Below are 18,522 nucleotides of genomic sequence, written 5' to 3'. Positions count from 1 at the left end.
AGTGTTCCTGGAGTTATTACCTAATAACAGTAGAATATGTATACAATTTAAAAATGAAGAAACATAAAAATCCTATAATTTTTGGAAATAAGGGAATGTGTTCAAAAGTTTGGAAAGTACCAAGATAGATGTCCACCAGCAACATTTACAAAACATGTTGGTAGGAAATATTCAAGAACATACTTTGAATGATTGCACAGATGCAAGAAGAAAAAGAAAGAAGAAGGAGGAGGAAGAAGAGGAGGCAGAAGAGGAAGAGGAGGAGAGGAATTATTAAGAATGATCTTGAAGGTAGTCACATTATAGAGCATCTGGTTGGTTTAAGAGCAATATGGAGCATGAGTAAGTGAATTCAAAGTGAATAGGAGACACTATTCCCAGAGCCAAACTTCAGTAAGAAGGATTAGAGATGCTTACCAGAACACACTGCGTATCCAGATTTTGTCATATACTGTATTATGAACTAAAAGTTTTAATAGATTATGTTCTATCAACAAATCCTCTGTCCTTTCATCAAGTAATAATTTAAAGAATCCTCTAGGTGGATTATGAAATTCTGACATTATGCCTAATGATCAGAGTCAAGATTCTGGAATTCACATGGATTGAAAGAACAAATATTGCTAAAATGTCTATACTACCAAAAATAATCTACACATTTAATATGATCTATACCAAAATATGACCAACATCTTTCACAGAGCTAGAACAAACAATCCTAAAATTTGTATGGAACCACAAAATACCCTGAATAGCCAAAGCAAACTTGAAAAAGCAAAGCAAAGCTGGAGGCATTACAATTCCAGACTTCAAGTTATATTACAAAGCTGTAGTGGTCAAAACAGTATGGTACTTACAAACACACACAGATGGATGGAACAGAACAAAAAACCCAGAAATGAACCCACAACTATATGGTCAATTAATCTTTGACAAAACAAGAAAGTCTATCCAATGGGAAAAAGGCAGTCTCTTCAACAAATGGTAATGGGAACATTGGACAGAAACATGTAAAAGAATGAAACTGGACCACTTTCTTATACTATAGACAAAAATACATTCAAAATGGAGAAAGACTTAAATGTGAGACCTGAAACCATAAAATCCTAGAGGAGAACACAAGTAGTAACCGCTTTGACATTGGCCAAAACAACTTTCTTCTAGATATGTCTCCTGAGGCAAGGAAAACAAGAGGAAATATAAACTATTGGAACTTCATCAAAAAAAAAAAAAAAAAAAAAAAAAACTTCTGCACAATAAAGGAAACAATAAAACTAAAAAGCAATCTATGGAATGGGAGATATATATATATATATTATGTATTACATATCTATATATATATCACATGTTTTCTATCCATTCATCAGTTGATGGACCCTTGGGCTATTTCCATAATCTGACTGCCTATTGTTGATAATGCTGCTAGAAACATCAGGGTGCATGTATCCCTTTGAATTTGTATTTTTGTAATCTTTGGGTAGATACCCAGTAGAGCAATTGCTGGATCATATGGTAATTCTACATTAAGGTTTTTGAGGAACCTCCATGCTGCTTCCCAGAGTTGCTACACCAGTTTGCATTCCCACCAATAGTACAAGAGGGTTCCTTTTTTCTCCACACCCTCACCAACACTGTTGTTTGTAGCGTTGTTGATTATATATATAAAATCAGCCATAAAAATAAAATCTTGCCATTTGTGTATTATGGTAGGTGAATGTATAGAGTGTGTTATGCTAAGTGGAATAAGTCAGTGAAAGACAAATATCATATGATTCCACTCATGTGGAATTTAAGAAACAAAACAAAAGAACAAATGGGGATAAAAGAGAGAGAGAGAGGCAAATCAAGAAACAGACTCTTAAAAATAAAATAAGATAAAAAACAGGAAAACCATAAGAGATTCTTAATATAGGGAGCAAACTGAGGGTTGCCCGAGAGAGATAAGATAATTGGGTAATAAGCATTAAGGAGGGCATTTGACATAATGAGCACTGGTTGTTATATGGAACTGATGAATCACTAAATTCTATCCTGGAAATTAATAATACACTATATGATAATTAAATTTAAATATTTTAAATTTTAATTTAAATATAGTTTTAAAAGAAACAGACTCTTAACTATAGAGAACAAACTGATGGTTACCAGAGAGGAGGTGGGTGGGAGGATGAGTAACATAGATGGTGGGGATTAAGGACTGCACTTATGAGGAGCACCAGGTGATTTCATGGAAGTGCTTTTTTTTTTTTTTTTTTTTTTTCATGGAAGTGTTGAATCACTACACTATATGCCTGAAACTAGTATATTACACTCTATGTCAACTAACTGGAATTTAAATGAAAACTTAAAAAAAAATATTCTGGAGCTCAAATTAAGACAAAATACAGTGAGCAAAAGGCTTTCCAGAATTCACATGTAACAAGTCATACTTAACTAAGCACCTTGACTGTATATGAACATGACTGCATGAACATGGAGACGTAGAGAAGATCAACAAAATTTAAGTGAATGAATGTATTAATGTATTAATCATCTTGTTTCTCTTTAACTTCAGTGTTTTTTTTTATTTTATATGTATGATACTGCAACCCTAGGTGAATTTAATCATGCTCAAGTAATTTTTTCACAAACATAGCATGTTATCCCATTTATAATAGAGAAGAGATTTGTCACATTTATTTTCCACAATATCTCTAAAAGTTTCAATAGTCTTTTGTTATATTTTCAAGAGTAAACATTAGCATATAAGCTATATACAGGTCCAGGTTTTCAATATTCCATTCAGCAATTTTCCAAGAAGTCATGTGTGATGACATTGCAAAAACGGCATGAAGTTTTCCTATCCCTATGCTCATGTCCTTTGCAGCCGGACAATTTTCCCACTAGAGGTGAGGTCTATTTCTCCACCCCTTAAATTCTGGCCTGTCCATGTGAGTCGCTTTGGTCAATGAGATATAAGCAATTGTGATGCAAGCAGAGGCATACAAAGTACTTGTGCAATGATGTCATCTGCTTTCTGGGCTTGCACTCTTAAAACCATCATGTTAAATAAAGTCAAACTAGCCTACAGGTGTGGATTAGAGACTAGATGGAAGAGAATCTAGATGCTCTGACCAATAGCCTGCCAGTCACTGGGCAGAATGAGGCCACCCTGGGTCATTCAGCCACCAGCCATTTACCAGCTGCAGGAATATGTGAGACAGCACAGACTATCACACAAGCCAAGTCAGGTCAGAAGAAGCACGCAGCTGATCAACAGAATATTGACTTAAATAAAAGGTACTTTTTAAAGTCACTAACTTTGAGATAGTTTGTTTTGCAAACTGTAACTGTTAACACAGTGAATAATCTCATAGATCAAAAACAAAGCACCTCTATACATGAATTTTGTTCTGACAAAGAAGGCTTTTAACATAATGTGTAACAAAATGAAAACAATGATGTAAGAACATTCAAGATGAAAAATAAATCCTCAAGCTTGATGACTCATTCTTAACTGCTAGATCAAATTCTACATCAAATGATACTATTAATTGATTCTTTTTCCAAAGGTAATTTATATCTATTTTGTTCTTCCATAGTGTTTTTACTGTTTTCCTTTTAAGACATTTAATTTATCACTTTACTGTATTATTTCTGCATGTGAGCATTCTTGTCTCCTCCACTTATTTTAAACTAGATGAAGGTAAGGGTTTTTTTGTTTTGTTTTTTGTTTTTTTTGTTTTTTGTTTTTTGTTTTACATTACACCCTCATTCTTTTTTTTCTTTAAGATTTCATTATTTTTTAAGTAATCTCTACACCCAGTGTGGGGCTCAAACTTACAACCTTGAGATCAAGAGTCACATGCTCCACTGACTGAGCCAGTCAGGTGCCCCATCATTTCACTCTCGTTCTTGTTGTGAGTAACACAGTGTTTGGCACATAAAATTATTGAACCTTATTACTTCACTGGAAATTTTATTATTATTATTATTATTATTATTAATTATTATTTATGTAGTGTTCTTTCAGTACCGTGTTTCAAAACTTATTCCTTGAAATAAATTTATCTATATGGAATATTACACATTAACAGGCATTTCCTAGATTTTACCTGAATAAATGCTGAAACCTTAAAACAAACTAAAAATAAATACTAGGGAGTATCTTGTGAAGGCTTTATTTGCTTTTTGTTGAGCACACTTTTTGTTATAGGTGTGCTCATTGCTACTGAGTGTTGTTTCTTTCAGCTCCCTCAGTTGCCCGAGCAAGGAAATATGTGCGTATATCAAGCTATGTATATATCTGTATCTCTAAGCATCTAAATCTTCCATCTGTATCTATATTAAATTAAACATGAGTTCCTTTATTGATGTCTGCAACTCTAACCCATGACCACATGGATCATTCTAAACTCTTCTTGCTTATCTGTAAACTCCCACTGAGAAAGTAAGAATGCTGGCTCTCCTTGTCTGTCATCAATTTACTTAATTTTTCAGTACCAGTATCAATATTGTTAACCCACATGCCCTTGGGATACTCTATTAGCTAGAAGAAAGTGCTTATGTTCAGTCCCTTTTGCTTTTAACTCACAGACTCCATTCATCTCCAAGATTACTGAGGTCAGCACCTTTTCTCCCACCTTCGTTAGTGAGGTTGTTTCATACATTTGTAATACAGTTAAATTCTCTTGTCAAAGTCTATATTCTTTACTGGGATTCCCTGAACTCCTAAATGATTCTTTTAAATTTGCATACATTAAGTTTCACTCTTTGTGCTATAAATTGCTGTGTGTCTAACAAATGTATAATGTCGTATGTCACCATTCCAATATCATGGAGAACAGTTTCACTAGCCTAAATAATCTCTTGTGCTTCACCTCTTCATCTTTTCCACCATCCTCCAGAGCCCTAATATCCACTGATATTTTTCACTATCTGTACTGTTTTGACTTCCAGAAAGTCATATCATCGGAATCATACACTATGCAGATTTCTTAGACTCTTTTTTTAAAACATAATTAAGTCAAATTTATTTCACAAATGTAAGGATTATTTTATTTTATTAATTATAATTTTTATTTTAACTCCACTATAATTAATATACAGTGTTATTTAGCTTTTGGCGTACAATATAGTGATCCAACAATTCTATGTATTATTCTGCAGTCATCAAAAGAAGTGTACTCTTCATCCCCTTCATCTATTTCACTCTTCTCCCCACCAAACTCCCCTCTGGTACTCATCTATTTGTCCTCTTTAGTTAACAGTCTGTTTTTCAGTTTATCTCCCTCTTTTGTTCATCACTTACATATAACACCCAGTGCTCATCCCAACAAGCGCCCTCCTTAATACCATCACTCATGTAGCCCATCCTTCTGCCACCTTCCCTCCATAACTCCTAAGTTTGTTCTCTATAGTGAAGAGTCTGTTTTATGGCCTCCCTCTCTTTTTTTTTCTCCATTCCCCTATATTCATCTGTTTTGTTTCTTAAATTCCACATATGAGTGAAATCATATGGTATTTTGTCTTTCTGTGACTGAGTACCATAAGACATCATCTCACACCTGTCAGAATGGATAAAATCAACAACACAAGAAATGGCAGGTGTTGGTGAGGATGTGGGGAAAAAAAAAAGGAATCCTCTTGCACCACTGATGGGAATGCAAACTGGTGCAGCCACCCTGAAAAACAGTATGGAGGTTTCTCAAAAACTTAAATATAGAACTACTCAATGATTTAGCAATTGCTCTACTAGGTATTTACCCAAAGGATACAAAAATACTGATAGGAAGGGACACAAGCACCCAATGTTTATAGCAGCATTATCAACAATAGCCAAATTACAGAAAGAGCCCAAATGTCCATTGACTGGTGAAAGGATATGGTTATATATCATGGTGACAGAAATGGTATATCTAGGGATGCCTGGGTGGCTCAGTCGATTAAGCACCTGACTCTTGATTTTGGCTCAGGTCATGATCTCAGGGTCTTGAGATAAAGCTCTGCTTCAGGCTCTGCACTCAGCCGGGAGTCTGTTTGAGGATTCTTCTTTCTTCCTCTCCCTCTGCCTCTCCTCTCAAATACATACTTACATACATACATACATACATATATACATACATACATAACATAAATCTTTTAAAAAAGAAAATACACACACACACATACACATACACACTGGAATATTACTCAGCCATTAAAAGAATGAAATCTTGCCATTTGCAATGATTGAAGTTAGAGACTATGATCCTAAGTGAAACAAGTCAGAGGTTTCTTTTATTTAGTAATTTATACCAAAACTTCTCCAGTCTCTTTTGTGTTTGGTAGGGTTTTTAAATTAACAGACTATTTTCTAGAGCAATTTTTGGTTTACAGAAAAATTAAACAGGAAGTAGAGTTTCCATACACCTCCTTTGCACATATGAGTGTAGTACACTTATTACAACTGATGAACTAATACTGATGCTATTATCAACCAAAGTCCATAGTACATTAGGGTTCACTCTTTGTACTGTAATGTGAGTTTTGACAAATGTATCATCATGTCATGTATCCACCATTACAGTGTTGTACAAAACGGTTTCATTGACCTAAAAATCCCATTGACCTATTCTTCGCCCCTCTCCCTCTCCCGCCCTCAGCAACACTGATCTTTTTACTGTATTTGTAGTTATACTTTTTACAAAGTGCTGTATAGTTGGAATCATACAGTATGTAGTCTTTTCAGACTTTCCTCACTTATCAATATGCATTTAAGGTTCTTCCATGTATTTCATAGAACAATAGCTCATTTCATTTTATTTCTTAATAATATTGTTTTGTGTGTATATATAGTTTGTTTATTCATCCATTGAAGGAAATCTTCCGATTTTTGGCAATTATGAATAAAATTTTTAAAAGTATTCTTGAGAAGGGTTTTGTGGTAACATAAATTTTGAGCTCATTTTGATAAATATCAAACAGCACAATAACTGTATTATATACTAAGAATATGGATTTGGGCTTTTGCTCTTGCTTGTTTGTAAAAAGCATCTGAGCTGTCTTCCAAAGTGGTTTTTAATAATATCTTTTCCAAAGTAGTTTTTAACTTTAGTAAATTCGGCATATCAATGTTTTTTAAAACGGATTATTCTTTTGGATTTGTGTCTAAAAACTCACCACCAAATCCAAACACAGCTAGATTTTCTCCTCTGTTGTCTTCTAGAAATTTTATAGTTTTGTATTTTAACATTCAAGTCTATGATCAAATTTGAGCTAACTTTTTAAAAAGGTATAAGATCTAGGTCTAGATTCTTATTAATTTTATTTTTGGCACATGCATATCTAATTTTTACACTACTGTTTATTTAAAAGATTCTCCTTCATCCACTAAATTGCCTTTGCAACTTTGGTTTGAGGACTATATTTGTATGAGTCTAGTTCAGGGCTCTCTCTTCTATCCTACTGATTGTTTTGTCCACTTTTTCACAATTACATGCCATCTAGAGGTGCCAGGGTGGCTCAGTTGGTTGTCTAACTCTAGATTTCAGCTCAGGTCATGATCTCAGAGTTGTGAGATCCAGTCTCACATTGGGCTCTGTGCTCAGCAGGGAGTTTGCTTAAGATTCTCTCTCTCACTTTCCATTTACCTCTCCCTCTCTCTCATGCACAAGCTCTCTCTTTCTAAAATAAATAAACAAAAGCCAAACACATGCCATCTAGATTAATGTAGCTTTGTAATAAGCCTTGAAGTAGATGATGTCATTTCCCCAACTTTGTTCCCCAAATACTGTACTTCAATATTATGTTGATTATTCTGGGTCTTTCGATTTTTCCATATATAAGTAGAATCAGTTTGTCAATATCTTCAAATAATATACCAATATACTGTTTTGATCTGGACTGCATTGAATACATAGGAAAGTTTGGGAAGAGCTGACATCTTAGCAATATTTAGTCTTCCAATTCATGAATATAGGACTTCTCCATTTATTTAGATATTCTTGAATTTTTTCATCAGAGTTGATAGTTTTCTGCATATCAATCCTTGACATAATTTTTAGATTTATACTGAAGTATTTAATTTTTTGGTGCTAGTATAAACAGTATTGTGTTTTTAATTTCAAATTTCAATTGTTCATTACTGGTATATTGACAAAGCAAATGATTTTTTATATATTAAAGCTGTGTTCTGTGACTTTGCTATAGTTGCTTATTAATTTTATGAGTTTTTTGTCTATTCTTTGTGATTATTTTTACATAGACAATCATGTCATGTGTGAACACAGTCTTATCTCCCATTTCAAATATGTATTTCTGTTCTCTTTTTGTTCTTATCTTAATTCACTAACTCAGATTTCCATAATTCCTATTCCATTAAATAGGAGTGGTGAGAAGACATCATTCCCTGTTCTCAACCTTAGTGGGAAAGCATCCAATTTCTTATCATTAAATATAATGTTAGTTGTGGGTGTTTTGTAGATTTCTTTTTATCAAATTAAGGAATTTCCTTCTATGTGTAATTTGCTAAGTGTTTTTTTTTATCATGTATGTGTTTTGGATTTTGTAGGATACTTTGTTGGCATCAATTGAGATGACTTTTTTTTTTTAGCCTGGTAAGATTATGGATTGCATTAATTGCTATCCAAATATTGAAACCAGTCTTGTATACCTTGAATAAATCCCACTGGATTAGAGTACAGAATTCTCTTTACAGATTACTGAACTCCATTTGTTAATATTTTGCTGAGGATCTTTGCATCCAACTTTTTTTGAGAAATGTTGTTCTGCAATTTTTTTTTTTCTTTTCTTACACTGTTGTTATTTCACTTTGGCATTAGGTTTATGCTGACCTGATTGAACAAGGTGGAAAGTGGTTCTTTGCTTCTGTTATCTGGGTAAAATTATAGAGTATTGATATAATTTCTTTTTTATATGCTTGATAAAATTCAATAAGAAAATCATCTGTCTGTACCTGGTGCTTTCTCTTTTGGAAGTTATTTATTATTGACACAATTTATTTAATAGATATAGGTATTTTCAGATTATACATTTCCTCTGAGGTAAGTTTTGGGAGTTTTCTGTTGTTAATGTCTATTAGGGAATTGGTCCCTTTCATTTATGCTATCAGATTTGTGGCCATAAAGTTTACATAACTTTATTACATTTATCAAAGATATAAGTGGTGATAATCCCTTTTTCATTTATAATTTTAGCAACCTTTGTCTTCTCTCTTTTTTTCTTGGTTACCCTGGCTAGATTATTATAACTATCTCTGATCTTTTCAAAGAAACTACTTTGGGTTTCATTGAATTTTTTAATTGATTTCTTGTTTTTTTTTATTTCATTTATTTCTAGTACAATTATTATTTCTCTTCCATTCACTTTAACCTTGATTTTTTTTTTCTTCTTATACTTTCCTAAGGTGCCAACTTAGATTATTAATTTGAGATCTTTCTTCTTTTTAATATGTGCATTTAGTGCTATACATTTACCTATAAACACTACTTTTGCTGCATCTCACAAATTTTGACAATTTGTAATTCACTTTAATTTAGTGCAAACTAATGATCACTTCTCTTGAGATTTATTTTTTGGCTCATGTCTTCTTTAGGAGTTTGTTCAGTACACATCAGTTGAAACAGTTGAAATCAGAGTTCTCTCTCTCTCTCTCTCTCTCTTTTCGTGTTTTTCTTTTGTAATTGTCTTACATTGGAAAATTAAAAATTGTAATGATCCTGATGGTTTGAATGAGGCTTTCATTTCCTAGAGAAAGTTTTTGTTTATTTATTTAGGTTTATCTTGGGAAGAGGTAAAAATTAACAGTTTAATGTCCAACCATTTATCTTTATCCTTGATAAAGGCCCCTTGATCAAGCAGGCATGTCCAATGATTCCTGCTTGTTATCACTGTGACTGACACACTTTACCTCCAAAGTTAAAATATTCTCATTGTTCTTAAGAATTTTTTTTTTTCAGTGGAAATTTCATTATCCATCTATCTTGTTTACACAGACAGACGCTAGTGTGATTTTATGATACTGGTATTTCATTCTTTGAAGTATTTCTTAATGCCTTTTTAAAAAAAATTTTTTTAAATTTTTATTTATTTATGATAGTCACAGAGAGAGAGAGGCAGAGACATAGGCAGAGGGAGAAGCAGGCTCCATGAACCGGGAGCCCGATGTGGGATTCGATCCCGCGTCTCCAGGATCGCGCCCTGGGCCAAAGGCAGGCGCCAAACCGCTGCGCCACCCAGGGATCCCTCTTAAAGCCTTTTTAATGGAAATGTTTTATGTGGCTTCCTGCAGGCCATATTTAAGTATTGGCAGAGAAGGTTGCTCATAATACATCCATTCTAACATTTCTAACTCTCCACACCACATCAAGGAATTTCTGGCATTTTAGTTTTATTTAGCAAAGTCACAAATGAGTCCAGCTTTCAGTCAAGTAATTGTTAACAATTACCTCCAAGCCTTTGTGTTAATTTATTTGAATTTAGGATTTACATTGAATTTAGGATGTTATAGTTGCATCTGTTTCAGCAAATTGATCATATCTAAAACTGTACTTCTTTTCCTTACATTCCCAGAATCCACTGCCACATGTATTCCACAGATCTGCAGCTAACCAATTTGAAAAATCTTGCTGTGTATATTGTGTATATTGCTGTGAAAACATTTTTTTTTTAATTTTGCTTTTTAAAATTCTCTCTTCCTGACACCAAGCTCAAGCTGGGAGTTGACTCTGTTTTTAAGTCTATCAAGGTGCCATGGTGAGGGTGGATGTAAGAATTGAATTCCTCTTGCCAGATAACTGTCTCAAGCAGCAACCCCCCCCACCCCCCCCACCCCCCCCCACCCCCCGCCAAGATCTTAAAATAAAGCAGAAATATCTTCATGATGCAGAAAAAGAGGATAGCAATGGATTGTTAGTGAATTCTGTGGACCAGGGAATCTGAGTCATCTGAATCTTCCCATATGTTTTCATTCCATTCCATAGAGTCCTTAGAGTTATATCTTAGAAGAGTTATCTTTCCCAGCAATGCCCTAACTTTCCCTTAAGGAATCTGGTAAAGGTTTAAATAAAAAATAAAATCCAGAAGTTCACAAAATCAAATGTTGAGTTTACTTTTTGGCTACATTAATGCTCTGGCAGCAAATATTGAGATTCTTTATAATGCTTATGCAAATTTCATGGTTCTCAGACTATGCCTTGATCTGAGAATTTGGGATTTTGCATATATCATTCCTTTTCTGCAAGCCCTCTTGCATAATTAAAGGTGTGAAATCAATCTCTTACTCTTATACAATTCATCTGAATAGCCTCTTGGTCCCCCTATAGCTTTGCTTACAACAAATATTTTATTCAAAGCAGTTATAAGAAATTTATTTATTTTGGACTGCATGCCATGTGCTAAAGCCTCATGTTAGCTGAATTCTTACTGTTTTCAGGATTGACCTGACCAGAAAACAAAGTAAAATGTTCCCATGTATGGAAGGTACATTGCCTGGAACCACTTACAGTCTTACTTATGCATGTTCGGGGACCTTAGCTGCAACAAGAAAATTCACTTTGCCTCATTTATGCAAAAAAAAAAAAAAAAAAGATTTGTTAAAATAAAAATTAGGAGAAGCTTGATAGATAGAAAGTACACTGGGATAATCTTGATTCTCCTCCCCCAGAAACAGTTCCCAAGTACCACCAGAGAATAGCCTCTTGAGGAAACTACTGGTGCTGCACTTTCCATCATCAAGCATTAAATGAAAGGTATTCACCTTTACAAAACCACTTCTCAGCACCAATTCTACTTCTGCCTAGCAGGTCAATCAATCACACAAATCCTGAGGTTCTTCCAATCCTCTGTTACCATCTAGAGCAGCAACACTGGGCTTGCAACACAAAGTCTTTGCCATCAGTAATTTACTATGCACAAAATTTTTGTGTGTCTGATTGGAAAAGTATAGATCACATATCCACCTTTCATTTGCTAGGGAATCTGATAATTCAAATTCTGGCTTCTGTTTCTGAGAGACAGGATTGATGGAAATTTCACCAGTTATGGAAGTACTATTCAAGAGGTGATCATGAATATGACAAATGTCGATTACAGTAACATGCTACTACTGTTGGACTCACTCTTCCTGTTGTGTTTACCCATTATGATTTTTGAGTCACCTTTGCTTTTGCTTCATTTCTAGAACAGCCTCTCTCACAGGTCTGCACTGTTGACTGTCATCATGACTCTTGGCTTCAGCATTCACCATTAATTGCACTCTTGCTGGAAGTTTGTCTCCTTTCCTATTCTCTTGAGTAAATCCAATGCATGAGGCTAGTGTAAGCAAGGAATATAAGGAATACAAGCAGACAGCTACTAATAAGAGTGAAACAGAGCTTTAATCACTGAATTTAGACTCTAATTTAGGCCCAGTCATAAGACTGAGCACTGATATTCTTTGGTTTTGAAAATTATCCCACCTTCAAAAAGGATTCCTTCTTCGGCCTCAGGCCAGAATTAATGGTGTGAAGAGAGCAATGGCATTAATAAAGAGCCCAGCTCCGGGATGCTGGTGTTGGTCTTTCTTTTGCCAGCATGGGCTTACCACACCTGTTATTAAAAGAGGTGCTCAGGCAGCAGGGCAAGGAACGACAGAGACAACATCGGCAGGAAAACTCCAGTTGCCAGGAAGAGCATATAATTATCTCTGCTCCCCAGAGCATGATTTCTTAACCAAGGATTGTTGAAAAACACACGTGCTAGGCTCCACTCTGTCCAAGGTACTGATTTAGTAGGTCTGAGTTAGTGCGTGGGCACCTGTAATTTCTAAACATACAAAAAAATATATGTTTCACATGAATCTGAAACATGCTCTTTGTTTTAAAATACTAGTATAATGGGGGAAAAGATACCTTTTTTGTGGAGAGAAGAATGGGAAGGCTGATGTTCTGTATTTGGTTAATATCTAGAGTGAAAGACAAAATTGGGAGGAATTAGTGTGCCTTCCGTTGTAGTCTCAGAAGAAATCTTGTGTAGAACTGGGGAGAAGGTGAGGGGCATAAATGGTCAGAAAGAATTACAGCTCTATTTCTTCAAGATTCTGGCCACTGAAATACTGAAATGGACATAAAAGTATCCAAACTCTCACTACAATGAATAGATTATAATATTTTAAAATATTTTAAGTTATAGAGTTTTGCAGTATATCTATGCTTCCTCAGCTACTTTGTATTCACTAGTAATACTTCTCTGTAAGGTGGCTAATTATTTAAATGAAAAAATTTCAGGTAGGAAATAGAATTCTTAGGGTATCTATTCAGAAGACAATTGACTAATGATATGTTTTATTTACTCATATTTACCCATAGGAAATATATGCTTCCCATTATTTTGAACACAAATAATGCTATAAAGCAAAGTATAGGAATAGGCCCATGCATGTGCAAAGTCTAATAGAACACAAATTAGTATTTTATATTTTATCATTTCTCTGTTATCTTCTTTGAGGTTCTAAGCCCTAAAGTCTAAGTTTAAACAATAACTAGACAGATACTATTCCTTACGCATTTCCTTCTAACAGCTCTTTTGGAAACTTAAAGAGAATCAGAAAGTTTTATTTTTGCAGGTATACCTTCCTACATTCAGATATTAATTTTAGCCTCAAAGCTCCTGAAAGAAGTTGTTAAGATCTTTATAGGAGGAAAAACTATAGGGTTTTGAGACCTGAACAACAAAGACTGGCAGGCACAGATCGCAACCTCTATGTATTGAGGGCAGAGTTAAGTTGATTAGTTATCTGAGTTTTATATGAGGGACTCTGTGTTTCTGTTGACCCCTTTTGTTCAGCGCCTTGTGGATGAAGCTGCTGAGTTTTTAATCTCACATATTCTATCACAGTCTCCATTAGAGATGTAATCACTCAACTGTCAAATCTATTTTGAAAAGGATTTTGGAGAGAGAATACAGTGATTTATTCTTTACTTCTCTGAAATGATCTTTTCTGAAAATCGCACTACAAGCATACACAGGGGATAGTGTAATACAATCTCTGACAGCATTAGTTTGCTAACCTTATCCAATAAAGAGATTCTTCTTACAAAGGTTTATCATATTACCTCATCTCGTGGTGGTATTGCCCTCTTTGAAAAAAAAAATCACATGTTCAAAGAAATGCAAAGAAAATAATATCTTTGAAGGGTAAACACATATTCTAGCATTTTCAGGTAACATGAGCAATGCAGCAGGCATCTGATGCTGGCACACTATCCATCTACTATCATACACAATACACAAATGCATACATTGTACTGAATGTAAAGTGCACAATAATCAGCCCAATCAGAACAAGAATATTTACTTGTCATTAAGATTGAATGGCATAGATTTCTATCCAACTTTATAATTGGAGCATCGGGCACTCTAAATTAGCAATGCTATAGAGTATGAGTGCAGTGTGAAGGCATAAAGACCATGAAAACTAGAAAATTCTAAGTTGTCATTTGCACAGATAATAAAATAAAATTCAATCTAAGAAACATTAGCAATGTTGGGGTGGTGCTTTTTTAATCATTTGGAAGAAGCCTCCTACTTGAATGATAGCTGATATTTTAAGATCTTGAATCTTTTTATTTTTTTTCCTGAAACTACTATTCATCCCATGGGTGAGGAAGGGATCCTCTCCTCCACCTTAATAAATCAAGGTGGGTGAATACACAACACCCAACACCAGACAGATGGCATCGACAGTAATTTGCTTGTCACATATACCCTCCCACAGCTTGTCAGGACCACATAGGGTCTGAACTCAGGAACAGAGTAGATAAACAGAGGCTGTGGGAGGAAGGTTCTGTAGTAAGAAGAGGATGAGGTGACCCTCAGTTGGCAAAGCCTTGTTTAAATAATTCTGCAGGCTGGCAGGGAACTTATGCCTGCCACTTAAGGATAAGCAGAATGTATGCCTGGTTTCTATGATAAGGAGAAGTGTTTGGCTAAGGGATCTTATCCAAGGAAACAGAGTGGGGAGACAAACTGGTGGTTTGGCCATTTGAAGTCCTCCCAATTTTTCCAGATGTCAAGGCAGCACTTAACATTGAATCTTAATTTCAGACCCTACACCACATCATTGAATATGTTTAAAATGATTACATAAGGGATCCCTGGGTAGCTCAGCGGTTTAGCGCCTGCCTTTGGCCCAGGACGTGATCCTGGGGTCCTGGGATCAAGTCCCACATCAGGCTCCCTGCATGGAGCCTGCTTCTCTCTCTCTCTGCCTGTGTCTCTGCCTCTCTCTCTGTGTGTCTCTCATGAATAAATAAATAAAATCTTAAAAAAAATAAAATGATTACATAATATTTTACATTATTCTCTTCTCATTTTGACTCACATTCCTGATGAATGATACCTGGAATATGACCCATGAAGATGTTTTAGTTTCTAAAATCTGTGCCTACCTGGTTTAGTCATCATGGAAGCAATTTATTTCTGAGTTAAAACCGGGCTTCATTTGATACTTATGTGAAATTCTCACTGCCAAAGATTGACAGTAACATTAAAGATATATTTTACTATATCCATATAGCAGATCTATGAATTTATCATTAAATAGATAAAGAGAAATCACAAGTTCAGATTTCAAAGACCCAGGGACTCACACCCAATACTGCTCCACTAAGAAGTTGGTCTAAGGTAGAATTAGGTAATGGCTTCATCTCTTCCTCATTCTGTCTAGTAGAACAATACTTATCATTGTTGATATATTATGGACATTTAGTCCTGCCTTTCACAATCATGGCATACTCTTTGTTAGTTTATTTTTTTAAATTTTTATTTATTTATGATAGTCACATAGGCAGAGACATAGGCAGAGGGAGAAGCAGGCTCCATGCACCGGGAGCCTGACATGGGATTCGATCCCGGGTTTCCAGGATCACACCCTGAGCCAAAGGCAGGCACCAAACCGCTGCGCCACCCAGGGATCCCTCTTTGTTAGTTTAATGAATATGATTTTTCTATAAGATAATCAGACCCAAAGTAGTATACACCTCTTTGAAAAATCATACATAATTTTAGCAAATTCTGATCTAGATTTTAGAGTGACTTTTCAAAAGTCAATAAAAATGCAAATGTGTTTAGTGTGAACATTCAACATCAATGCAATTGTTTCACTACAATTATTCTGCATGCTATACTTTAGAAAACATTTAAGACATGGCCAATTGTTCATGGCATTTCACTGAAAAAAACACACTTTCACTACGCTTTTTGTGTGAAGAGAATTTTAATTCAATAAGCTCAAATATACATATTATTGAGTTATATCAGGAACATATCATTGCAAGGAAATTTTATTTAATTTTTAAGATTTATTTATTTGAGAGAGAAAGCGAGCATGTGAGCATAGCAGGGGAGGGTCAGAGGAAGAGGACAAACTCAAGCAAACTCCAGGCTAAGCACAGAACCCCACAGGGGGCTTAATCTCAGAGCCCTGAGGTCACGACCTGAACTAAAACCAAGAGATGGTCACTTAACTAGCTGGACTATCCAGGCACCTCACAAGGAAATTTTATTTTTAAATGAAATAAACATAGATTGAAAGTTTATAAAAAGTGAATAGTAAAATATTTAGGGATAAATATGTAAATAAATTCCCCCAGAATAAAAAAATTGTCCATATAATTAACAACTTGTCCATTATGAGTAGCCTTCCAAATGAATTATAATGTTATATATATATATATATATATATATATATATATATATATATTTCTTTTGCTTGTAAAAAATTAACATGCCCATGTTGAAAACCACACTGACATTAATGCCCTTTGAATGGGGCAGTGCTCGTTTGGCAGGGTATGGTCATATTCTTATTACTAGTTTTTGTGCTATAAGAAAGAAAACAATCTCCTATAATTTTAAAGGCAGAGCATATGATCTGAATCATGGTTCAATATAACTGGATGCAAAGTTTAAGAAACTTACTATAATATTAAATTTGTTTCAGTGGTTATGCTGATAATTTTATGTAATGGAACACAAAAGTTAAATTTCCTTAAACAATAGATATTTATTATTGACTCATGTAGTTGAAAAATCCTTAAGTAAGATGAGCTTCAAGTATGGCTCAGTTAGGTGGTGGGATACCAGTAGATCTGCTGTCCTCCACCGCCAACTTATTTGTCTTGCTCTTGGGAACAGAAATCATAGTGACTGGGTTTCCTACTCACTTCCAGAAGGAAAGGGAGGACTTTCTGAGCCATAGGACCTTTGTCCTAAACCTTGTTTGTATTAAGCCAATTTAGCCTATATGAATACTTCTGAAGCCACCATGCCGGGCAGAAGAATTCCAGGTGCTCACTGATTTAAATTGGGAGTCTTTTTTGACAAAATCATCCTTATCAGGTAAATGGTATTAACTTGACTGTTTTAGACTACCCAGAAACTGGGCTAGTCATAATGAGAGTAGATAAAATGAGCTTGGCAATAACTACAATAATGATCAAGGAATAGTATAAGTATTATGCCAGGAGTTTTTCAGGAAATGTAAACAATGTTAATTACAATTTTTATAAAATATTAAGAGCCAGAAAATTATATTTATATATTTATCATTATATCCATAATAACCTGTGCATTTGCTTAATAAACCTAATAAAACTTATCCTTCCCCTCATATCAGGGAAAATAAATTTGTTATAATATGATGCTTTTAATAGCCAATATAAGGCTGTTTTTGAAAGTATATTTTTAAATGGAAAACAAATCTTATAGGAATTACATTTTTATTACTTTTTTTCCTGATGATAGGATAATCTACATTTATCCAGAGGGATATGTTTCAAGACCTCCAATAGATGCTTAAAACCAGAGATAGTACCAAACCACATACAGTACCTATATATACCATGTTTTTTCTATTTTTTTCTGGTTTTATACTATGATAAAGTTTAATTTATAAATTAGGCACAATAGGAGATTAACAATAATAACTAATAGTGAAATGGAAAAATTACAACAATATAATGTAATAAAAGTTATATGCATGTTTTTTGCTCTCTCAAAATATCCTGTATTGCTCTCACCTTTCTTGTGATGATGTAAGTGGATGATAAAATGCCTACTTGATGACAGAAAGGGAGGTGAATGACATTGGCATTGTGAACTAGCATTAGGCACTACTGACCTTCTGACAATACATCAGAAAGAGGATCCATCATCTGCTGCAGGACCATGGTTACCACAGGTAACTGAAACTGCAAAGTGAAACTGAGTAATGGGGTCTACTGTACAATTTCATTTAAGACAATATGGTAACGTGGGAATCAGTAAAGAACAAAATTAATATCACTGTTATTTCAGAATTTTAGAGTTCGAACTATCAATATAATAGTGTATTTTATTTCAGTCTTTTTATTTTAATTAATTGTGTAGAGAGAGTGGGGGAGAAGGGGCAGAGAGAGAGAGAGAGAACATCCCAAAGCAAACTCTGCACTGAGCTCAGAGCCTGAAGCAGGGCTCAAACCCAATGCCAGGCTGGGGATCATGACCCTGAGATTAGGACCTGAG

At 34.6% G+C, this 18,522-nt stretch overlaps 1 long non-coding RNA gene across 1 annotated transcript in view; it reads left to right on the top strand.

Annotated features, from left to right (window-relative positions):
• Window positions 1-3,035: 3,035 nt before the first annotated feature.
• The window catches only part of LOC119868014, a 186,746-nt gene continuing 171,259 nt past the window's right edge, over window positions 3,036-18,522 (top strand). Inside the window, exon 1 of the long non-coding RNA XR_005385518.1 lies at window positions 3,036-3,279. This is a non-coding gene — a long non-coding RNA (uncharacterized LOC119868014). The remainder of the gene's footprint in view (window positions 3,280-18,522) is intronic.

The sequence above is a fragment of the Canis lupus genome, chromosome 38 (assembly GCF_011100685.1).
Source record: "Canis lupus familiaris isolate Mischka breed German Shepherd chromosome 38, alternate assembly UU_Cfam_GSD_1.0, whole genome shotgun sequence".
Classification (NCBI taxonomy): Eukaryota; Metazoa; Chordata; class Mammalia; order Carnivora; family Canidae; genus Canis; species Canis lupus.
Note: the sequence above shows the minus strand (reverse complement) of the source record. Positions and strands in the feature narration are given on the sequence as shown.